At 32.0% G+C, this 23,034-nt stretch overlaps 1 protein-coding gene and 1 long non-coding RNA gene across 7 annotated transcripts in view; both read left to right on the top strand.

Annotated features, from left to right (window-relative positions):
- Nucleotides 1–23,034, top strand: part of ERBB4 (erb-b2 receptor tyrosine kinase 4) — a 944,884-nt gene that overhangs the window by 164,319 nt on the left and 757,531 nt on the right. The gene's annotated exons all lie outside the window — the stretch shown is intronic.
- LOC118613635 lies at nt 9,302–13,898 on the top strand. Its single transcript, XR_004955592.1, has 2 exons — nt 9,302–10,169; nt 10,249–13,898. It is a non-coding gene; the product is annotated as an uncharacterized LOC118613635 (long non-coding RNA).

A 23,034-nucleotide genomic window follows, 5' to 3' on the forward strand; every position in this document is an offset into this window, starting at 1 on the left:
CCAAGTGTTTAACTTCAAGATATGAGCTCAGTTTCAATGATAAGATTTCATCATTTCATCCTTTTCCTGTGACCTTTCTGGATGATAGTTCTTTGATTGTAAAATAATTATTTCATTTTACTGGTAAGCTCTAAAATGTTTTTTGATGCTAAGATTTGTAGTTTAATTGGTTTGTAAGGGAATTAACAAAATACCCTCTTGTCCAGAAATATATAATAATAGGAAATTGTGAATGAGAATTGAATGCCATAATGCCTAAAGCTGGCTGTATGGACTTGAAATCCCTTTAAACTGTATTTTAAAATATTATAAAATGTTATTCTCAAACTTCCTCCCCCCAAAAGACTACTAAGACTTTTTTTAAGTGTCATATCTTGAATTACTTAAATTTTTAAAATTATTAAATTAACACATCCTTCTTTTTTATTAATTTTCAAATCTTAAAAGAGAGAGATATGAAAGGAAAGCTAATAATCAAATAAGAAACACTGCTACCATTCTGTAAAGTCTCTAATATCTGTTGTTCCCTCAGAATTTGGTTTGGATACACAAATGATTTCTCATGTCCTATTGTTTTCAAGTCACAAAATTAAGGATAGTTTGAAAGCGTCAGTTTAAGTTATATTTACTGACAAAAAATAAAGCATCAGAGGACAATAATGGAAGTCTTGGAAGACACAAACACATCTAAATAATTATCATCAGTTGTATAGATTAAATTTTTAGATTAATTTTTCTTTTTTTTGTAAATCCTTCTATATTTATATACCATTTGGATATCAGACTTCTAGAAAATAAAATTTGCTATCATTTCCATGAGTAGAGTCAGGGTTTTATAAAGCTTGCCAAATCATGTTTCCCAGTGCTGTGACTTACAGTGTTAGCACTCAGGCTTATCTGATATGACTCTTTGAGATAAGGCTGTGCCAGACAGGTTCATGTCCCATCAACTCTAAAGCCAAGCTAATTCATATATCAGAGACCAATTTATTTTATTTTTTATTAATGAGAAGTACACATTAAAACAGAAAATTGAGCTGTTGCAGAGGTGCCTAAAAAAATACTTGTTTTAATGTAAAGAAAAATTGATTTTAGTATTCTTAAAACTAATAGTGATTTTAGGATCTGTTAATTATTTCTTTTCTTTTGTCCTTGATTCTTTCCATTTTTTTCTAAGTACCCCAACTCTAAGAATTAGAAATTATAGGGGGATTTCTGTTCTTTAAAGTTTCAACACATTGTGTGATAGAGCCAGAGACCGATAGTTTAAGATATGGCACAACAGTGCTATAACAGATGTAAATACAAAGTGATATAAAATAATAAACTACAAAATATACCTTGACAATTTCTTTTCACCTGATGTTTGTGTTTGTTATCTTTTTTTTCAGGATGAATTTATATAAACATTCATTTAAGTATCTTTTATTGGTCAGTATGCTGCAAGAGGCAAAATTACATGTGAATTGAACTTGAAAGTTTAATCACTTTAGAACAGATTTTATTAAAAAAAAAAATCTGGGCATTAATGCATTTGATTGAGAAAAACATTTTTACCTCACATTCTGTGTCACTTCATAACCTTTTCGGGGGAGAGTCATCGAAGAAATATAAAAATAGATATCAGATAATTTGAAAATGTAGATACAGTCGATCTGTTAAATGTTCTGCTGGTATAGGTGACAACATAAATGTTGATATGTACCTGACAGAAATAGTGCTCTGGTATTCTTGGCTGTGAGCTTATTTTATCTGCTGTGACAAAGAACCGACTATCTCTGCCTCTGAGAGCATGTGTCTAAAATGGAAGTGAAATGGTCTAGACAACTAATATTAGAGAAAAGTTTACTTATCAGCTTAAATAAACTCTCTGGTACATAGACTCCTGAAGGAACACACATTTTTAACTGTAAATGCAATCTTGAATTTCTTAGTGGGTAAAGAGTGGAAAATATACATTGTACTACTTCTATATCTTTTTCAGAGAGTTAAAATAAGTTTTCCTTCCTTTTGCTCTCAGAACAAAAGAATTATTTTTCTTGCCCTAAATTTACTAGTAATTGAGATACATTATCATTATCAAAATAATGATTTAGAATTTACATTTTAAATTTACATATAACATTTATATAAGCCTTTAAAAATTAGTTTTAAAGATGAAAATGATTATTTTACTTAATTTCTTAACTCCCCTTAAGTGATTGTTGTAGCTTATAGTTTCAGATTTAGTTAGTGGTACAGAATAACTGCACTGCACTTATTTACCCAGGAATGCATATATATTTATTTGTTTAATACAAGCCAGTAACTGTCAAAAACTTATCACCTAAGAGAAATGATATTTATGGCCTATTAGCTAAAGTCTAAGCAGTTCATCCATTCCTCTATGCTTTGCCCAAAGTCACACTATAGGAGAGCTATGTATCTGAGCTATATTTTGTTAGTTACATATTACTTAGCTCTTTACTAAGTCTTTTTGACCTAATTAATATTGAGGGTGAGGGAAGCCTTATAAAATATATCAATATGTTAGGGATTGTTGAAGATACAAATCATTATATTGACTAGTTTGTTGTTGTCATTGTTTTTTACATGGGCTCTAGAGGAATGCTTCTTTTGGGTGTTGGTATCAGAACTATTATATTTCGTTCTTGGTAATTTTTTGCCTAATGCATTGCAATGTTTTCTAAATTGTATTCCATACATCACTATCTCAGGAGATGTTTCTAAGGAGGTCTGAAAAAAATATGCTTTGGGCTCAATCATGCTTAAGAAAATTGTCTTACCTTCTTTCCCGTTGAACATTCCAGTGTGCATTTGTGTATTAAAAGGAGCTGAGCAGTTTTGTAGTAGATTAGACTTGTTAGTTAAGAGAACATTTTGCAAACACATTTTTATGTGGTATTCTTTCTTCTAAAACACCTATTAACATCTCGGGGACTCTCTTATTCAGGTTGTAGACAATACTGATTCAAAGAATCCTGTGAATTAAATAATTGGTGGATTTTCCTCTATTGCAGTAGCTGGTAGAAAAGCACTCTGGTGAAAATAAATATGCCACTACCACGTGACCTAGCTATCCCATTGTTAGATATAAACCAGAGAAACTCCCAGGTCTTATCAGGAGGTGTGTATGAAAATGTTCACTGAAACATTTTTTGTGGTAGTGAGGAACTATGAACAGCCAAAGTGACCATCACAGTAGCATATACCACTGTAATGTGGTATATGTATGGTATAGCCTATCATGCAACAGTCAAATGTAATAAAATGGAGTTCCATAAAGCAACATAAATTGATCTTGAAAACATAATCAGACTGAGAGTATACAGTGAAGTCTACAAGAGTTCAAGTAGAGTATATGCTACCTTAGCAAGCTATTAGGAGTTCATCATGTGCAAGATTGTACCAACCTCCTTCCCCTGGCTACTGATATAACTACTTTGTTTTCTAGTTGCATAACATTTTACACCTACTCTAAATGGTTTTCTTTCTTCCTTACTATAATTTAAGGTATAATTTAGGGATGTTTCTAAGCCTCTTTGGGAAAGCTTATATACAAATACACAAAATTGATTTTACTCTGAAATCAAGAATTACTTATATTATTAAGTACAGGTGACATTCAATTCTTTCCTAGATCTTTCATCCTTACAGGCCCTGGGGGAAAGAGAGAGAGGAAGTAGGATATTTGCATATGTATGTGACAGTTCTGAGTTTGGGCAATGATCTTCCTCTTGACAAAATAATCTAGTATCATTAGTAATTTAATGGATTTCATCTGTTTATTAAGAGAAGATAAGCAGGAAAAAAATTGACCAAAGTAAAATTTATGTATATTGTATTCTCTAGAACCTCTTCTTCTGAAGACATTGTCCTTCATTCTCTAACAATAAAAATAAGACATTAGAAATTAAGGATGTAACATTAGAAATCACGGATGAAGAGAGTATATAAAATCCACAATTGTTATAAATAGCTTTTTGAAATGACATTTAATGTCACAGTCCTGCCTAAGTTATAACTATTGTTTTGAATAGTAATTATGGTAACTGAGTTTTGGTCTCCATAGAAAAGTTTACTACTTATCCACCATAAAGATGGGACAGGTAAGAACTGTTAAACACAAGGAGTGGCTACAAAAAAAAAGCAAAGCAGAAGGACTTGTGATGAGTCCAGGGACTGAAAGTCCCTCCAGGGACTGAAAGTCCTGCTGCTTGTGTGATACAAACACAAGTTTGTTGCCTTTTCTCACAATATATCAGGCAATAGAAACCACACTTAATTTGAACTCTAAAAGGCTCTAATTTCATGTTATATAATAATACCGTTAGGTTGATGGCATCATTTAATTTACTGTCCCATGATTATTACAGGCAATAGCGTAGAGTGGCTAAGAGCTCTGACTCTGGAATCAGAAAGATCTGGGAAAGAATCTGACCTCGACTATTACTCATTATGGATTTGGGGCGTGTATATAAACTCAGACTATTTTCTTATCTATAGAATGGGGTAATGGTAGTAGAAATCTCACAGAGTTATTGTAGGAATGAAATGATGTAATGCTTATAAAAGTACTCAACATATTGCCTAGCATGTAGTGAGTAATCACATTTAGCTCTGCAGTTATTATTGCTATTCCTCATCAAGTTATATATTCTTTTATTACTTGTGCCGTATGTTTTAAATTGAGAGCAGTATTCTCCTCAGGGAACATTTTGCCAGTGTTTGAAGATGTTGTTTGGTTGTCACAACTACAGGGGAACGGGAGTGGAGGGCAAGCAAATACTACTGGCATCTAGCGGATAGAGCCTGGGAAGGATACTGCTAAATATTCTACAGTGCCCAAAAGGGGCCCCTTGACAAAGAATTATACAGCTCCAATATGTCAACAGTACAGAGACTAAGAAACATACTTTAACTATTTATTTTGAGCACTAAGTTTAGAGATGTTAATGTCTTTGTATTTCTTTAATAGCTACTGTTATAAAATGCTTTCTTCTGCAATATGGTCAAATCAGTGACCCATCTATATGAATACAATTTCTTAAGTTTTTCCCAATAAGAGCAAATTCTATTAAAAAATTAGGATTATTTCTTAATTTTTATCCCCTGGAAAATAGATTTAGTTTTAGGATAAAGTAATTGTGTAAAAATAGAAAATAATAATGTGTTTAATTATTTTATTCCTTATTTATCATTTATTTCAAGAAACGAGTTCTTGAGAATGTGCATGATACGTGTAAATATTTGGTAAAAATAAACATAGGTGGAAATATAAAATATGATTAAAGCATGAAAAATTAATACCTAAAATTAAATTTAAATAGTCTGATTACTGAAATGAATTTATTAAAACTTTGAAAATAACTATGGAAAAGACTAATATTATGAGCTGTTTTCCAATGAATTTCATTGAACTGATGTGCTTAGAATGAGATGACAGGGATTTTGTTCTCTAGGTCCTTAAAATCTAAAAATCAGGATTCTATGCTTTCTGAGCCTTCTTCCATATTCAGTAAAACCCCATTATAAATTTCTGCTTTATTTAATGCATTTAGAACTTTATGTGGCAGTACAAAGTGATTTATAACATCCTTCTCACTGTAGCAAGGAAATTATATGTTATTTCTATCATTTTAGTATCAAATGAATGAATAAAGATAACAGTTTAATTTTATCTGAATACTCTGGACTGTGACAGAATAGCAAGCATAGATAAAGCAATAGATAGTGTTTACTTCTCTCTCTCAGCATTGACTTTATTTCCACATGATATATTCTTACTGGAAGTACATGGTAGTAATCATTTGAGAGTTAGAGTCACATGTAGAAAATATTGAAGTCCCAAGAGTATTATCAGTGGATTGTGTCAGCCTGGATTTGACTTGTAAGTCAGGAGAATTTTGAATGATGTTCCGAAGATGTACAAAATTATTAAACATGTTCATTGATGATCTGGTTGACAAAATGAAAATATAATCCATAAACTTATTATGACCATAATTTCAGGTTAGTATTGTGAGGTTTATTGTTGATAATTTGAATTGGGAGTTACTTGACAAATAGAAATAAAAAATGAAAAAAGAAATTCATGGGTTAAAGATTAGTGGAAGAATTCCACTGGTTAAAAATAAAAGAGAGCCATAAATAGAGATATGAATGCTAAAGCCTTCTTTATTCATAGATTAGAAGCTAAAAATGAATAAGAAGTGTAGTATTTTTAAAATATGTTTGTAAAATTTCAGTATTGTATGATGGAAAGTCATTGTTTAAAAACTACAATATAATCCATTCATAACATAAAAGAGATGGGAAATTTAATGATCTTGTAAAAAAAATGGAGCATACTGCTTGTTGCAGTATGTTTTTTTGACTATTAGACAAGAATAAGTACTATTAGTGTACTGATTTCCTCTTCATAATTCAAAACCCAGAGATATATTTTTGTTTTCATGAATGTGAGGCTAAAAATTCAACTCTCTTAACATCTTTGTCTTGCTTTTTATTAAGTTTATGTGGCTCATGATTCTTGTTACTAGGATGAGCACAATCAGGACAAAATTAAATAAAAACAACAGTTTTCAGGCTTTTGTTAGACACAGAACTCTTTCTTGAGACTATACCTGCATATTCAGTATGCAAAACAGATAAAAAAAAAAAGTCATTCTGGTTGAATGACAGGTGACCTCCCCAAATTTCAAGATTCTCTTCAATTAAAAAACCTCTACACTTAAAATAATAAAAATTTATACCTATTTTGATATTCAGAAAAAGTTGATGATGTTCTAGAAATCAAGCGGCCAGTTATTAGGATGTTCCACAAATTGATAATATGAAATGTTCACTTATGAGCTGCAATATGTAAAGTTGTCAGGATATGCAGTTTAATGAATAAAATTTTATAATGCAAATATAATATTTAAAAATGGGCATAGCAACTAATGTATATTAGTTTCTTAGTGGAAAATCTATGAGGCAGACATGAAAATTTCCTTCTGAAGCCTCTAACCTTGGTCACTACTCAACACTAAAACACTGAAGCTACACTTTGCATGACAGCTCCCATCAAATGACTAAGCATGGCACGGATGCTAATCCAGCATTTTTGAGAGACATGGTCCTCCTATTTTAGACAACTTTGGCTAGAGGACTCATCATTGGCCTAGTGAAACTTTCTTAGAAACTGCAAAGAACCCAATTGCCCTTCCTTCCCCCTCTCCTTTACAAGGTTTAGACCTGCATTGTGGTCTCTCACACACTACCTCTTTCCCTTGTAGGAATTTACTCTAACGAATCTCTTGTATGTCTAGCGCATCCCTGTTGTTTGCTTCTTGCAGGACTCACAATAACACTCTAGTATGTAGTAAATGTTTCATATCATCATTTCCTAAAGCAACTCAAAGAGATAAGTACCGTTATTATCTTATTTTTACATGAAAATGTTTTTGTAATATCTTTTCAGGGCTTTTTTTTTTTTTTTTTCACACTGACCAAGTTCTCCTTTTGTGGAGCTGCTTGTTAGTACTATTATCCTTTCTATATTGATTTGATGTAGAAAGACCACACCCCCTTTTTTCTTTTCGCTTTAGACTATCAATTGCAGAGGACTCTGAATCTGTAATTTTCTCAAAAAGTCCATATTTCAAAGTTGACATCGCAATTTCATTCATGTAGCACTAGTGATCCTGCTCTAATTTTGAACAAGTACACGCAGTGCTGAATCGTAGATTTGTTTTGTTTAAAGTTCTTTTCAAATCATGCCTATGACTGCTGCCAGTCACCTGAGGAGTGGATTTTCTTTGCGTAGCTGTTCCTACTCTTTCTCTGTACACATTCAGTTCTTTTCAGCACTGTTATGTGGAGCAGGAATGCATTATAAGGAACACCCTCAAATTTGACAGGAAGTAAACGATTTCAACTGCAGTTTCTCTGGCAGAGCAGAAGTCATTTCTTCTGTTACATATTAATCTGACCATTCCTGATTCCACAATCACTCATCTTTCCCCATGATCAATCTCCCTGGGCAATAGAATATTCTGGTTTTACTAATTAACTCTTTCAGGACTCTTCAATCAAGCTACTTTAGTTTTCCGTGTATCCAATGTTTTATCTCTAAAAAGTAGCCTTGATTATTTAATAGTAATTCTACAATTGTTCTTCTAAAAAGATTCATAGCTAGATTACTCATTTTCTCTGGTTTCCTTCTAGCTAACTCCTTGCTGGTTCCTTGAAACTCAAAGACTAAAATGATGTGAATGAGGATAACCTCTTACTGGTTTGATTTCTCTGTTTATTGATGTTCTCCTGAAACATAATTTGAAGTAACTCAATAAAGTGTAGATAAATGCCTTATTTTAATAGAATTTTTATAGGATATATATTGGGTCTTTCTGTTAAAAGAAAAATACTTCATGATACTTGTTAAAGTCAGGAAGAAAGACTTTGTTTAAGAGGAAGGGACTACTTCTATGGAGATTTTGCAGTAGGAACTTGAGATCAGGCTCAACTCTGAATAGAGAGACAAGTGGAGATTTATAGCTAAAGAGGAGAGTGGGAAGGTTAGTGAATAGAAAATAACAAAGAAAAAACATCAAGGCTAGGGGAATACTTGCCGGATCTACTGAACAACAGGACTCTTGCTGAAAGCAGGCCAAATATCCAGGGTTATCAGATGCAAGAGTTGGGGGCTTTTCATTAAACTGGCTCTGCAGAATTCTGGACTAAATTGGCCAATGACAGGTCAAGGCTTAGAGAAGAGAGTTTAGAGGAGACTGACTCAAGTGTGGTCAATGAGAAATTCTTTGTCATTTAGTAAAATAGAGGCAGGCTCTACTTTCATAATATGAGGGGCCTCTTTACTCTTAACTGATAGCTAATATAATCAATGAAGAAAGCACATTGAAGAATTCCAAAGGCAGTGAAATTTGATGCTGAAACTATAAGTAATCTAACTAATCTTTTGTAAATAGTAAAAAAAAAAAAATAAAGGGTAGCTAAATAATTGAAAATATGGATACCTTATGGGTTATATATGTGCAAAAAGTAAAACTTATCAATGAAAAATTAAGACATTTCAGGATTATTTTCAAAATTATTAGCTATTAACAATTTTAGTTTGCTAAAATAATCTTGTTTAAAGTCAGTTTCACTTCTAAGACAATACCTAATATACCCCGCTAGTATAACAAAGAAATACTTTGTTTAGTAATTTTATATTTTTTACATAATACCAAATATTCTGATATGCTTATTTCAAAGTCTTTTTTGAAATATTAGCTTTTATTTTATTTTAAAAGACTCCAAATATTTGTTTTATATTTCTCATCAGCTATTTGTGTTTTGTGGGGAAAAAATTTAAAGGTTTAAAATAAAATAATTTATTAAGTAACACATTTGGAGACTTTAAAGTGAGACAGGGATTCACCTTCTAAATGAAGCATACAACCCTATACATATTTTTAAGCTCAACAAATACCATGAGTTAGATCAACTGCGATTATCTAAGAATTTTAACTAAGACTATGTACAGTAAATGCTCACCTAGAAAAATTCTAGTAGCATCTGATAGAGAAAAAATGTATATTAAAATCATTGGATTTAACTACAGAAGAAAGAAACGCTGAAAGCATCTTGAGGTCAGAGAAAGAAAAAAAAATGAAAGACACAGGTTTATCCATTTTTATTTCTACCTCCACCTCACTAGAGCAGCCACCAGCACCATCTCTTTCTTAGATTACATCAGTGGCTTCCTAACTGGACTCCCTGCTTCCCCTCTTAGAAGCTGTTTTCGTTCTTTCTCCAATACTTTTTTTTTTATTTACAGAATAACCAGAATAATGTTTTTAAAAATAAAAATGTAAATCACCTCATGTTACTTCCTCATTCAAATATCTTCAGTGGTTTCCATTGATTTACATAAAATGTCCGTGGTTCTTATTTTCTATTTCTTTCTCTCTCACGTGCTCGCTCGCGCGCTCTCTCTCTCTCTCTCTCTCTCTCTCTCTCTCTCTCTCTCTCTCTCATTATATTCTGTATATATTTGTCATTTGTTCCACACATACATCGATTTTATTCCTGCCTGAATGCTTTCTAATAATTGTCTTTTTTTTTTTTTCCTTGGAAGGCTCTTACTTTAAATCTTGGTTAGCTTGTTATTGTCATTTCAGGTCTCAGGGCATATGTCACCAAGAGTCCTTTCTTCATCTACAAATCTAAATCTTGGTTAGCTTGTTATTGTCATTTCAGGTCTCAGGGCATATGTCACCAAGAGTCCTTTCTTCATCTACAAATCTAAATTTGAACCAAAAACCTTAAAGTGTTGATGTATCTTGAAAACCTAAGAATCACTGTATTTCTCTCATTTCCAGTAGGAGCTCATTTTGTGTATTTGAACACATTTCAAAAATTTTATTATAACCAAGCTATGGGAATTGCAACTATTTTGGCAGTAATAATTTTCTCTTTTTCTCTAAGAATTATAGAATGAGCAGTTTCTGGACTGGAATGATATTATAGTTATGCTTTCTCAAAATCTCAAATAAGCATATTTTATAAGATTCCTTATTTTAAATGAAAAATTCAGAAATAAGCAAAAACCTGAGTTATAGAAGTTTGCTTCTCCCTGATATTTCCTCAGATGAAAATAGATTAGGTAATATTTTCCACAGTGTAGCTGCATTTAAAAAACTGAGTTCCTTCACTGAAAGAAACAGAAGGAAAATCCCCTGACCTTGGTCAGGTACATAATTATCTTACAAATGAAGTGGTAGAGTATGTGACTTTTTTAATGAGACAAAATTTGCATCAAGTTGTAATCTGATTGCTGGTGTACACTGCCTGAAACTGACCCTAGGGTTAAACCAGTTCTAGTTAATTTATAAAAACAACACATACCTGTAAGGTTAGCCTTTAGTATATGATTTACTAATACTATACTACATTTCAAAACTTTCTACTTAGTTTATTGCTTTCTTTTAAACTAATGCACTGGAAACATTTCTTGAAGGTGCTTTTTCCATCTTAATTTTTTTTTTAAATCCAATCAAATACAATAAACAAGAGGATGAAATAATCTTTAAAATGTATAAATCTGTCTTCCTTCACACTTTATATAATTAATTTCATGTTATATTATAGAGTCATCCTCAATTTCTCCATATGGACATGGAACCTCCCTTTAAATGTACTTTAATTCTTTTCAATTTGAAAAGGATTAATTCTCTGAATTTCCTTCCATAATTGACTAGATATATCAATACTTAGAGAAGAGAGACATGAATTGATATTAATGCAATGTTGAAGCACCTGTTCAATGAATCGTTTAGGTATGTGTGGAAAAGTATTATTTATCTTAGTGCTTCTCTCTTTTCTCTGAAATACAACAATTATTTCACATTTGGAAACATTAAGAGAAAGGCAATGAAATATGTAAAATGTTTATTTGATGCAATGTTATAAATTTTAACTATTTTTCATAATGTGACATTAAAGATGTCAACCCAAATATGGGCAACTGAATTAAAACAGCCACCTTGAATTCATGTTGTCTTATGCATAAATATAAACTTTCATGCCCCACTTAATTGTACCTGGTGGGGTGATGTGGGAATAAAATTGCTGCCACATTGGGGCTGGGTCTAAAGGGTCTCCCCTCCAGACAGTGTGAAAGTATTATGTCTGCTGGAAAGCAGAATATCCCAAGGGCGTGTCAGTGAAGGTAGCAAAGGGAACCAGTAACTGCTAGAAGACTAACATGAAGTGCTGTAGGAATTTTCTATCCAAGAATAGTACTCAATGGAGAATCCAAAAGAAGTAGATAACAATTTGCCATCAGTTTTAAATGTGTTTTAAAAATTTCCCTGAGTTGAGATTCAAGATCAGGATGACATAAAGTCTGCTCTGGACATTTCCAGTTTATGTCAGTTATCCTGGCATAATTATTAATAGCACTTCCTATTACTCTCAAAAGTGTCTGGTTTGAAAGATAAACTGTCATCCCTGAGAAGACTTATGAGTGAAGGTCCTTAGTCCAAGAAGGTACGGGAAAATCAGGCAGGTTATCGAAACAGCAACTCAAACAAAGGATTAGTTGTGGATCAGGAGTATAAGTATTTAAAAACAAAGCCTTTGGAACCTTGCCAAAAACAAACAAACAAACAAACAAACAAACAAACAAACTCAGTCATGAAGCTAATGAGCAATATCAGAACCATTTTTTTTTTTTTTTTTAATATCAGGCTTTAAGTAGCAAGGGTAGATGTTGGAACTTTAGTTGGGATTGCCCTGTTTCTCAAAATGTCTGATTACACTAGAAATGCAAGAGATATTTGCTAAAATGCAGATTCTTAGGTCTCACCCCAGACCAGTAGAGTGAGACTTTCTTGGTGGGCATGGAATTAGCATTTTCCGTAGTCTTCCTGGTGATTCCTATTCACACTAAAACATAAGAAACATTGAAATACAGATGAGAGAGGGACCAGCAGTTTAAAAGAAACAGGTGCCATCTAAAATTTTGTGAAGGTGAATTGGTTAAATATAAATTACAAATAAATATATAAATTTAAAGAATCTGAAAGCTGTCCTCATTAGTCCTAGGTAATTTTTATAATCTTTGCATTATGTTATATAAATTAGGATCTCATGTCCTGAGTATAATAGAAAGATTATAACTGACCAACAATAGGGCTAATTGGTTTGCCAATTTAAAAAATGATATAAAGGGAAGAATACTTTGAGAGAAAATGTCAATCCAATGGAAAAAAAGATTAACCTGAGCTATTTGTAGTTCTGAGAACATTGGACCAGTTCTGACCCTTAAAAATGAAATCTTTATACAAATTTATTGAGAAAAGAAAATGAATATACTTACAGTGTCTAAGTTATTTATGATATGCTAGATGTTAGGCAATAAATTTCATAGAAACTAAGGGAATTCATTTCCAAGTCAGCAGTGACATTTTATGCATGTTAACCTTGTTACTCAAAGGTGGTCCACAGTCATCAGTGCAGACGTATAAGAAATGCAGAACCTCAGGCCCCATCTCAGACCAACTTAATTAGAATCCATATTTTAATAAGATTCTCCAGTCCTTCATGGGGGTGTTAAAACTTAAGAAGTTCTACTCTACAAAGCAAAAGTTTCTGAACCAATGAAAATTTTACTTGTATTTTGGAAACCTAATCTCAGCGGAATGAGGAGAGCTAGAATTTCTGAGTCTACCAAAATGTTATTTAAATAATGTTTTATTCCAATCCTGCTATGATTCTGAAGTTCTTGCAAGAACATCATTTACAAAAGCAAAAACATCTCACTGGTAGTTCAAGTAGTTTGAAGCAGTGTGGTGCCCTCAGAAAAGGTTGAAATTTTGTCTGTGATTTTGGGACATCAACATAAAACAAAATGTACTTCTATCTCCTAAATAATTTTTTTGTATAGTAAGCAAAATTGTATTACTGACACCAAGTGTCTACGAGCCAGTATTGGTTGAGAGTGCATTTTGTGCCTCTGAGTTTTTAAGAGATATTTGGCAGAGTTTTGTTTCTGTAAGAAAAATCTATAACTCACACAAATGCTGAAAGAACAGCAAAATAAAAAAAAAAAATCAAGGAGGTAGATTTCCTTAAATCTGAAGGGAAATGCATATTTATAAGGTTGTTTTCAATCTATAATATGACCTCATATCTTAATGAAAAGAAGTCAGTGTACTAATATAAATATCGTAAATTAGGAATCTAGTTAACTTCTTAAAGAGAAGCTGATAGAAAGAGGTCGCAGATAAGCCAAAATCACAGTGAACACTAATGAATCAAAATGTCATAAGACATGGATTTAATATAAACCTATTATTTTCAAAATTATGTTAATTATTTCGGCAGTTTAGATCAGCATTTCACAATGAGTAAACTATGCAACATCAGGGCCTTCCTATGCTTTTTCCAACGACCCAAATGACTGCTTAAAAACGGATTCTGCAGAGCAGTATGTTTGAGAAACACTGCATACTTTATACCTTTTTATTGAACAAATGTTTATGGAACAACTTAGAACCTGTTGTATGTTATGCATTGCGTATTAAAAGCTATAAGTGGATTCAAAGTAAGTAGACCTGTTTAATTTTGCTCAATCTGGGGTTTGCAAAAAATTAACTGCAAAACTTCCTTTTCATGAAGCAAGTGTGAAAACTAGTTTCTAAGCACCTTAAAAAAGGAGAACTAGGTAACAAAAGGGGAAGTCAGGCTCTCATTCCCTCACTATAGCATTTGTTCTTCTTTCCCACCACTGCATTTCATGCCAATGCCATTTTTTATGTTGAAAATCTCTGGCTCATATATGCCATGATTAATCCTAACTCAGGGAAGCGTCTGAAGACTCTGAATAGTTTGCCTTCTTAGCAATTCTAATTAGTCTTTGCTTCCCCCCAACCATATTAATCTATTCAGTGGTATATCTCCTATTATTGATGAAATCAACCCCAAATTCATCTCATTATTGGTCTTAAAAAATATAAATATTTTTTCCTGTGTTTATTTCTATTCACTCTTCTTGAAGAACTTGATGCCAATCATTTTTCAACCTAATTTTCTTTTCCAAACCATTACAAACCATTAGTTTCCTTATTCCATACTGTATGTGAGGGTAATACAACACATTTTCTTTGCTCCAGTTATTCAAAACCTTACATTTCTGTTGAATGGTACACATAATGTACTTTTTCTTGAAGTTTAACTGTGCAGCAATAAACACATATGGCTATCTAAAGTTTACTACTAGATCCTAACAATAGACATCTACTATGTTGACAGTTTTACTGATTTGTAACAATTTTACTATATAAATTCTTTTTATAATAATGAATCAGAAAAGTTCAAGTCCACTTGGAATAACATACCAGAGTAACTGTTATGGGTTAGAAAATTGCCTGTTTCTCTAATATACCTAAGCCTTCTTTCATTCTTAACCTACTTGCATAAGTAAAATTAGTAATGTAGTATTTATAAAAACTGATCAATTCTGTGTGGTGAGAAAAACAGTCTTATGAATTATATAAAATAGTTTTACAATTACTCCATACTTTATTATGAAGCCCTTTAAATACATTATTCCTCTTCATATACCTTAGAAACTTTATTATTTAGACATAATTTCCTACTCCATTATTAATAATTAATGTTTTAAAAGGGTTGCAAAGGCATAACTATAATTATAGGCAATATTTAGATTCTATGTCTTACTAAATAGGTATCATTCAGGTTTCAGACATGTAATGGTAAAACTGGTAAGCAATAAGGGAAATTAAGATATCATTTCACAAGATCTTATCCAAATATAAACCTTAATAAAGTGATCTATTCAGAAACTGTTTATAAGCTTGATTATGAAATATGAGCACTGAGATGAATGATGGTCCTCCAAAATATTTATAATGTCCCCTTGGAATTTATGTTTTCCCAACCAATAGAGAATATTGTCTTGAATTGAAATGAGCACGAATTACTGTATCTAATCATGTTTAATCAAAGTTCACTGGTATCAGTGTTAAAATAAATTAAATATTAATTTTAAAAGTAGCTTGTTCTATTTATCCATTCATTCAAATAACCTTTATTGAATGTCTACCATATGCCATGCTCTGAGTAAGACTGGGAACTTTATAAATAAGGCATAGTTTGTGTCAGTCATGGCAATGAATAATTATAATGCAATATGACAAAAGCTAAAATAAATGTTATATTAACTACCACTAGCCACTGATAAATGGCTAAATACATTTTAACTAATAATATCTTGATTCTATTTATTTATTTGTTCATTCACTTGTTTATTCACTTAAGTAACAAGTAATTATTGAGCACCTACTTTGTGCCAGGCACCATCCTTGCTCTGAGTATACTACATCAGTGAACAAATTTCAAATATGTTCTTTACCATTGATTTATTGAGAGAACCTGAAAAAGTTAAATCATCCATGAGTCTTTTCCTATATGTGGGATTCTGCAGATACCAATATTTTAAGGTTTCTAAAAGTTATAAATGAGTAAGGTATTAAGCAATTTAAAAGGAAGATTCTTCCATGAACTAATCCTCTAATCCAGTGAGCCTGTATTTTAATAGACATGGCAGTGCCACTATCTGGACAAGAATAGTACTAATGGAGCAGTAGCTCTAATGGGTTTATGCAATAAGAGCCCTCGTTGAATTAGTCAAGGGTGATTTCATTTTAGAAATAAGGATTGTGAACCGAACATCAGTGGTTCCTAAATTCTGGTTCACAAACAAGTTTTATCAAAATGACTGAAGGATTTTAAATGCACACATGCATGTGTGTGCACACACATACACATGCACGCAGGCGTGCGTGCACGCGCGCGCGCACACACACACACACACCACACAGATTCCTCATCCCCCACAACTGGATTCTGATTCAGTAGATGTATGGGTGGGCCTAGGAAGCAGTATATTTTTAGAAGCTACCCAGATTATGCTGTTTTGTGAACAGATTTTGGAATGATTACTAAAGGATTAGTTATGATCACCCAGATTCAGAAATTCAGGAATTTCAGATCAAATAGGAAATAAATAGTATCATTTATTGAGACTCTTAAGATATAGCAATCAGAACCCACATCTTAGCCAGGGTTTTCCCTAGGCATATCTGGTATATAGTAGACACTTAATAATTATTTGTTGAATGAATGAGTACACTTTGAGTATATTTTACACTAATCTACTGAATTGCAGTGTGTGTGTAAGTATCCTCATGTGTAGTCTGCATTTTAACCACCTAATAGGAATTATCTCTGGGAATTGCTAGCATTTCCTCATCTAAGGAAGCTCAAGTCATTAACTCATGTTGATCAGTATCCCATTCTACATCCATTTCTTTCTAGACTCATGTTTTCTTGTTTAGTTGCAGAATCCCTGAAAAGGAAAACAAAAATCACCACTCACTTTTCAGTAGTTTTCAGAAGAGCTCTGATAATTTTTGGCACGAAGAACTCAAACTTTCTTTTGGACCTTAGCACAAAGAAACCCAAACGATATTATTTTTATTGACCTAAAGTTGTTGTTTTTTTTTTTTAACTTTAATTTATTCCTCTAGGTGTCAGGATTATAAAAAGACCACCCATTTCTGGAACTGAGTATAGGCCATTTGAATTCCAACCCAAAGAAAAATCAAACTTTTTTAGTCCTTTTCTCTGTAGATCACAGGAACAATGCTGGAAATTTTGGAAAGGGTCTATTAAGAATAATAAAATATAATGAAGACATTAATGATGTTAACTAATTATAGAGTAAAAAAATAGAACAAATAAAGTAAATTTAGAATAGTCTATATTTGGTTTGAAAGAATGAAGGCAGAGTGGTGACATGTTTTTTGCCTTCAGGCTTATAGAGGCATATTTTTAGAACAATTTAAGTAGTCTCTTCCAGAGAGACAAATTGTACTTATTTTATTAGTTAATTTGTCTGGAAAACTATAGGTAGTTTAATTCTAATTTATATATGGGTGACCTCAGGCAATAGGATGCATGATTGGGTAGCTCTTTTGAAGCTGTTTTCCAGCAGAATATAGAATCATTTGTTCTTAAATATTGGACTGGTGCCAGTCACAAAGTTTATGGTTGTTATTACTCAATAAAGGCTTATTTAGCACTAGCTACAGTTAAGTCACTATGTGAAAATGGCAAAATTATATTATTAATTACTGTCATCAAAGAGTTTATAATTTACAAAAGGAGAGTTGTATTTAAAATTTCTTACTTCTTTGAGAGGGTTAAGCTCTCGTCAGTCATATACACCAGTGTGATTTAGTTTAAGAACATTATCTCTAATCACAATGTATAATAGAAGGAACCTCGAATTTAGATCTGTTATTTACTTTAAAATGTTGCATTTTTCACATTTCTCCGAGCTCCAGTTTTATAATCTAAAAAATAAACAAATAGAAATAGTTTTTTTCTAAGTTGCTTACTTACTTTAAAAGTTTCTATGCAGCATCTTTATGTTTGTATGTGTACAATCTTGGTTGCAAGATATCCTTTATTAGAAAATGTTAATGTTAAGAAAATTTAGGTCTAGTCCCTATGCTGTTTGATGGTGGTTGAGTCAATGAAAGTATTGAACCAGGTGATATGTAAGGTCATTTCCAGGTTTAACTAAATAGTCTCATTGATTAAAGAGAAGGAAAGACTAGGTCATTAGCAAACATGAAGCAGACACATACAGTATCCTACAAAACATTTTTTGCCTTTTGTTTAACTGATGAAGTGACCTTTTTTGGGGTTTTGGAATCCCATGGAGTTCCATACCATCAGATCAAGCAAAGCATGTAAGTCTGAGCTCCCTTGAACACTAGGTCCAGGTTGTTTCCTATTAGATACAGACTCTGCCTTACTCTCTAAGAGTCTTTTTTAGTTTACGAGTCTATAACTTAGTATTTAAGAGTGTGGACCTTGGATTGTCTCAGTTCAAATTTCATTTCCAACACATATTAGCTTCGTATTATTGGACAAGTTACTCAAACTCTCTAGTTCATAGTTTACTCATCTGTAAAATAGGAATGATGTTACCTACCACATAAAGCTATTGTGAACATCAAATTAAATAATGTAATTAATGCACTTTGAACAGTGCCTATCTTGGTAGTAACAATAATAGTATTGGTTATTTAATGAATATTTATCATGTAGCTGGCACTACTACACTTTGCATACATTAAGTCATTTAGTTTTCTCAAAAACTGCATGAGATACATAGTGTTAATATTTAAAAATGAGAAACTGTGTACCTATGCACAAATTGCTTAATCTCTGTTTTTCCCCACTAGAAAGTATCACAGCTGTTAACATCTCAATGCATAGTTGTTTCACTTAGTGCAAGACTTAATAGAATGTTATCGACATCATAGCTTCATAGTGATTAGAATTCCCTCTTTCCTCTCCTTAGAAATTTAAAAACCTGTGAATTCTTCTGTCTTACCAGCCATATATCTCCTAACACACGTATACACGCACATGCGAACACACACCCCTTTTGGATCTGAGAATGCCAATCCTAAGCATGGTAGTTTCTTAATAAACAGATGCTGAAAAGATAGATGAAAGAACAAATTAATTTGTGTCATGAGGAAATCTGCAACCAATTTTGGGAGTAGGTGAAAATGAAAGATCAAATTAGTATAGTGGGTTCTGGAATAGGGATTAAAGGTGACTATGGTCATGTAAAATAGCATTTCTCTAAAATTTCCAAAATGTCGCAGTCATTGATCTCAGACATTCCCCTTTACGTGACAAAATAATGTTTTTAAAGTGTTTCTATGACATAGACTATTAAAAGAGCCTCATTATTGAATCATTGTAAACAATTCACCAAATATTTGGCCAAAAGATAGAAAAACTTTTATTTAAAGTACCACATACAGTAAGCATATTTTTGATGTTTATTATAAAATGTCTTGGGTATCTTTGAAGACAGGACTTTAAAATCTTTTTTTTTAGGTTTAAAATGCATTTTATTTCAGAATCATTTGTTAGAGAAAGATAACAGTTACCTAGGTTCAAATATAGGATAATAAATATGATGTAACAGTAAGAATCATGATATATAAACTTTCATTTTTGACCTGGAATATTTTATGGACCGGTTTATTCACCAATATTTGCCTTGAAATGCGTACAAACAACTATTTTGGATACTAAACACATCTTAATTCGGAATCTGCAGTCCCTGAATCATATTATCATGGTAAAGCCAGCATGGTATTAGCTGTACCTGTTGCGGCCTCCAGTTCTTCTTTTCTCAATAGTCTCTCAGAGACCCTGGTATGTCTTCCTGTGTAAGTAATAGAGGCTGAAATCTTCATCTAGCATGTCTCGGTAATAGGCATAGTTTACTGCCATATAATTAGGCTGATAAGATCATGGCCAAACAATTTTATTTGGAAAATAATATGGGAAAATATTTCTTGTATTTGTTTATTAATACCTACCCTTCAAGGAAATGTGTGCCTTTAGTTAGTGATGATACTTGAGTTCATACCTTTTATCTCCGTGCTGCATTTTAACTCAGTTTTGGTAATGTGACTTTTACTTACAGCCTCTCCTAAGCAGCTAGTTATAAAATTTTAATACACGATAATGATAAATTATAAAATCTCATTTGCTGCTAACTCTCCGATAACCTTAGCAACAAAGAAGTAGCAGGTACTTTTATTGACTACAACTTCCTATGTATTTCCCCAAAGGTCCAGCTAAACAAGAATAAATTTAAGTTTTATTTTTCTTCTAATTAAGGAGAAAAGAAAACCAGAGTCAGGGTTGATGGGTTTCAGATTTAAAGCATTTCTGTTATAATTGTCAGGCAATCAGTTAACCAATTTCTGAAGGATTTAATCTTTTTTTCATTACATTTCTCACTTCCTTCAGTTTTATTCTTTTAAATGGAAAACCTTTTTTTTTTAAATTTTATTTTTTCCTTTTCAGGAAGAGAATTTATTCACTGTAGTGATGGGTAAGATGAGTGATGGAATTTCAGTGTAGTCCATATGAAAATGTTTTCCAGATTTAAAGGCTGCAAATCTCTTTTTATGGACTATCTTTAGATTCATTCACTTTATCTACTCTTAAATTTAAGGAGTCTAAGAGATTAGACAGAAAGTAAATTAAGGGCAATTGACACATATTTTTCCAAAAACGAATAGTTTCTAACATGGAATATGTATGAATTAATTATTTATTATTTTATGGACTTCAAATGTTTTTAATACATTATTCTAAAGGTTGAAACCCAAGATGGTGCTAGTAGAATTTAACTTCTTGGCTTAGGTAATGGTTACATGGGTATGGTTACTTTCATTTATTCATTAAGCTGTACAATTATGACTTGTGTACTTTTCTGTTTGAATATTATACTAAAAATTAAGAGGAAACACAAATTCTGGGTCATGACACAATGTTAGGGATGCAAATTGTCAAAGATTATCTTCCAGAGATTTTACAAAAATGAATTATATATTTCTCACCCCTTCATACATAAATAGCCAGTAGTACTTTAGAAAACCTAATATGCACGTGCGTTGCTGTTGAGCTTTTATGAATAATTCTGTCCTATTCTCTTCATAACATGGAAAGTAGAGCTAGTAATAAAATGCTAATGTTAGGATTCAGAAAAATGCAAGCAAGACTCCCCTATTTTTTAAATTCATGTCTTTTAAAATTAGTGTACTCTATTATTGTTTATTAATTTACCAAGAACATGAAAGATCTCTATCATATCACAGGCGCTATTCTACTTTTACCACAATAAAATTCTTAAACAGTGTAAGTCAATGAATAGGCTTTAGAGAGGCCATAGTTTCTTGAAATTTATCAACATTTTTATCTGTACATATATTTATTTTTCTAGGGAAAGGGACCAAAGCTTTCAACATGTTTTCAATATGGTACATGGATTGAGCAGATAAAGAATCAATATTCTAAAAAATGGAACTCAGAATAATTACAATAATCTCTTGTAACACTTTCACCTTATAAATACTATCTTGTTTTTGTGTTATTGTTGTTTTTAGTAGTCTGGAATACCACCATGTGATCATCATCATCATTATCATCAATGTTATGATCATTGTCTGCTATATTTTAACACTTTGGCGAAGTAACTTCCCCAAAGCCACACAGCTGATAACTGCTGGGTTTATTAGGAATTATCACTCACTTTTGGATAATTATTTTTTATCACTTGTCTCAATAGAGAGCAGAGAAAGAACAGTAAACGTAACACATTTTCTATACTACCTTTCCTAATTCAGTGTTTTTTAAAAGATAATGTGGTTATTAAAATCTTCTTTGCTTTAAATATTAGATAAAAATTAGAATTAGAAAAATAATTTTTATCACAGTTGGCTTAGTTAAATGGCTAATATGGAGAAAATAAAATTCTGATTAAGAATTATCAAATGAGTAAAAACATGGAATGTGAATCTATTTGTGATCATTTAGTCAAAAGAGGGCTTTTTGGCGGTGGAATGATTAAAATACAATAATCGAAGTAGTTAAACTTTTCTAATATGGAAATATGTGGAGAGTAATTCTTAAATTTGCATTTCTTGGATAAGTATTTCTAGACTATCAAGGATTATTCTATCTCAAGTAGAAAAATTAAAATTGTTTAGTTTAGGTGTGAGTTAACAATCTGATGTTTATTCAATCAAGCAATCAGCTTCTTATTTTTTTAATTGAGATATATATATATATATATATATATATATATATATATATTTCAGCTAGGTAGAATAACTTTTAACAGAGATATTAGCAAGCAGCTAGTTCTGTTTATTCTGGTGCTACATGTCCAAGCGTTTATATTGAATGCTTCCTTAATGTCAATAATGGTCCACTATTCAAAATTAGGTGTAGCTCGGATTTCTCAAATGCTTGAATGATCATTTTCTTTAGTAATCGAGTTCCTCATAGAATTCCACTGCTCTGATTACTCGCTCAGTAATCTAAGCATATTAATTTGAAAAGCTGCATAAGCGTGTGGCTAGAATAATGTCAGTGAAATAATTGCAAGGAAATCTTTACAACAGATTTATTTTCATGTAATAAACTCTGCCCCAATGGTTAACTGGCATGTAATGAATGTGATATGAGCTCTAAAATGTATATGCATTAAAATATCTATTGAGATAGTTGAAGATTAGATATTCTTTATGTACTTATAATCACTTTTAAAAGATGTTTTTAAAATTGTGTGTGTATATATGTGTGTTTCAGCTTACTAGGAAATTGGGATTTTAAGAGGCAGGCAGTTAATTTGTTGAGTAGATATCTATCAGGTCGCTAGATGCCTTTCCTTAGTTGTCACAAGTAATCTTCACCTCAATGCTGTATCCAACATTGATCCTACTAGCCCCGTTATGAAGATAAGGAAAAGAGAACTCAGATGGCTGAGGTTATTTGCCCAAAGTCTCAGATCTAGATCCCCAGTCAATTCTGTCTGATTTTCAGTCAGTCCATTCTTCAGTTCCT

This window comes from Rousettus aegyptiacus, unplaced genomic scaffold, assembly GCF_014176215.1.
Source record: "Rousettus aegyptiacus isolate mRouAeg1 unplaced genomic scaffold, mRouAeg1.p scaffold_m13_p_2, whole genome shotgun sequence".
Classification (NCBI taxonomy): domain Eukaryota; kingdom Metazoa; phylum Chordata; class Mammalia; order Chiroptera; family Pteropodidae; genus Rousettus; species Rousettus aegyptiacus.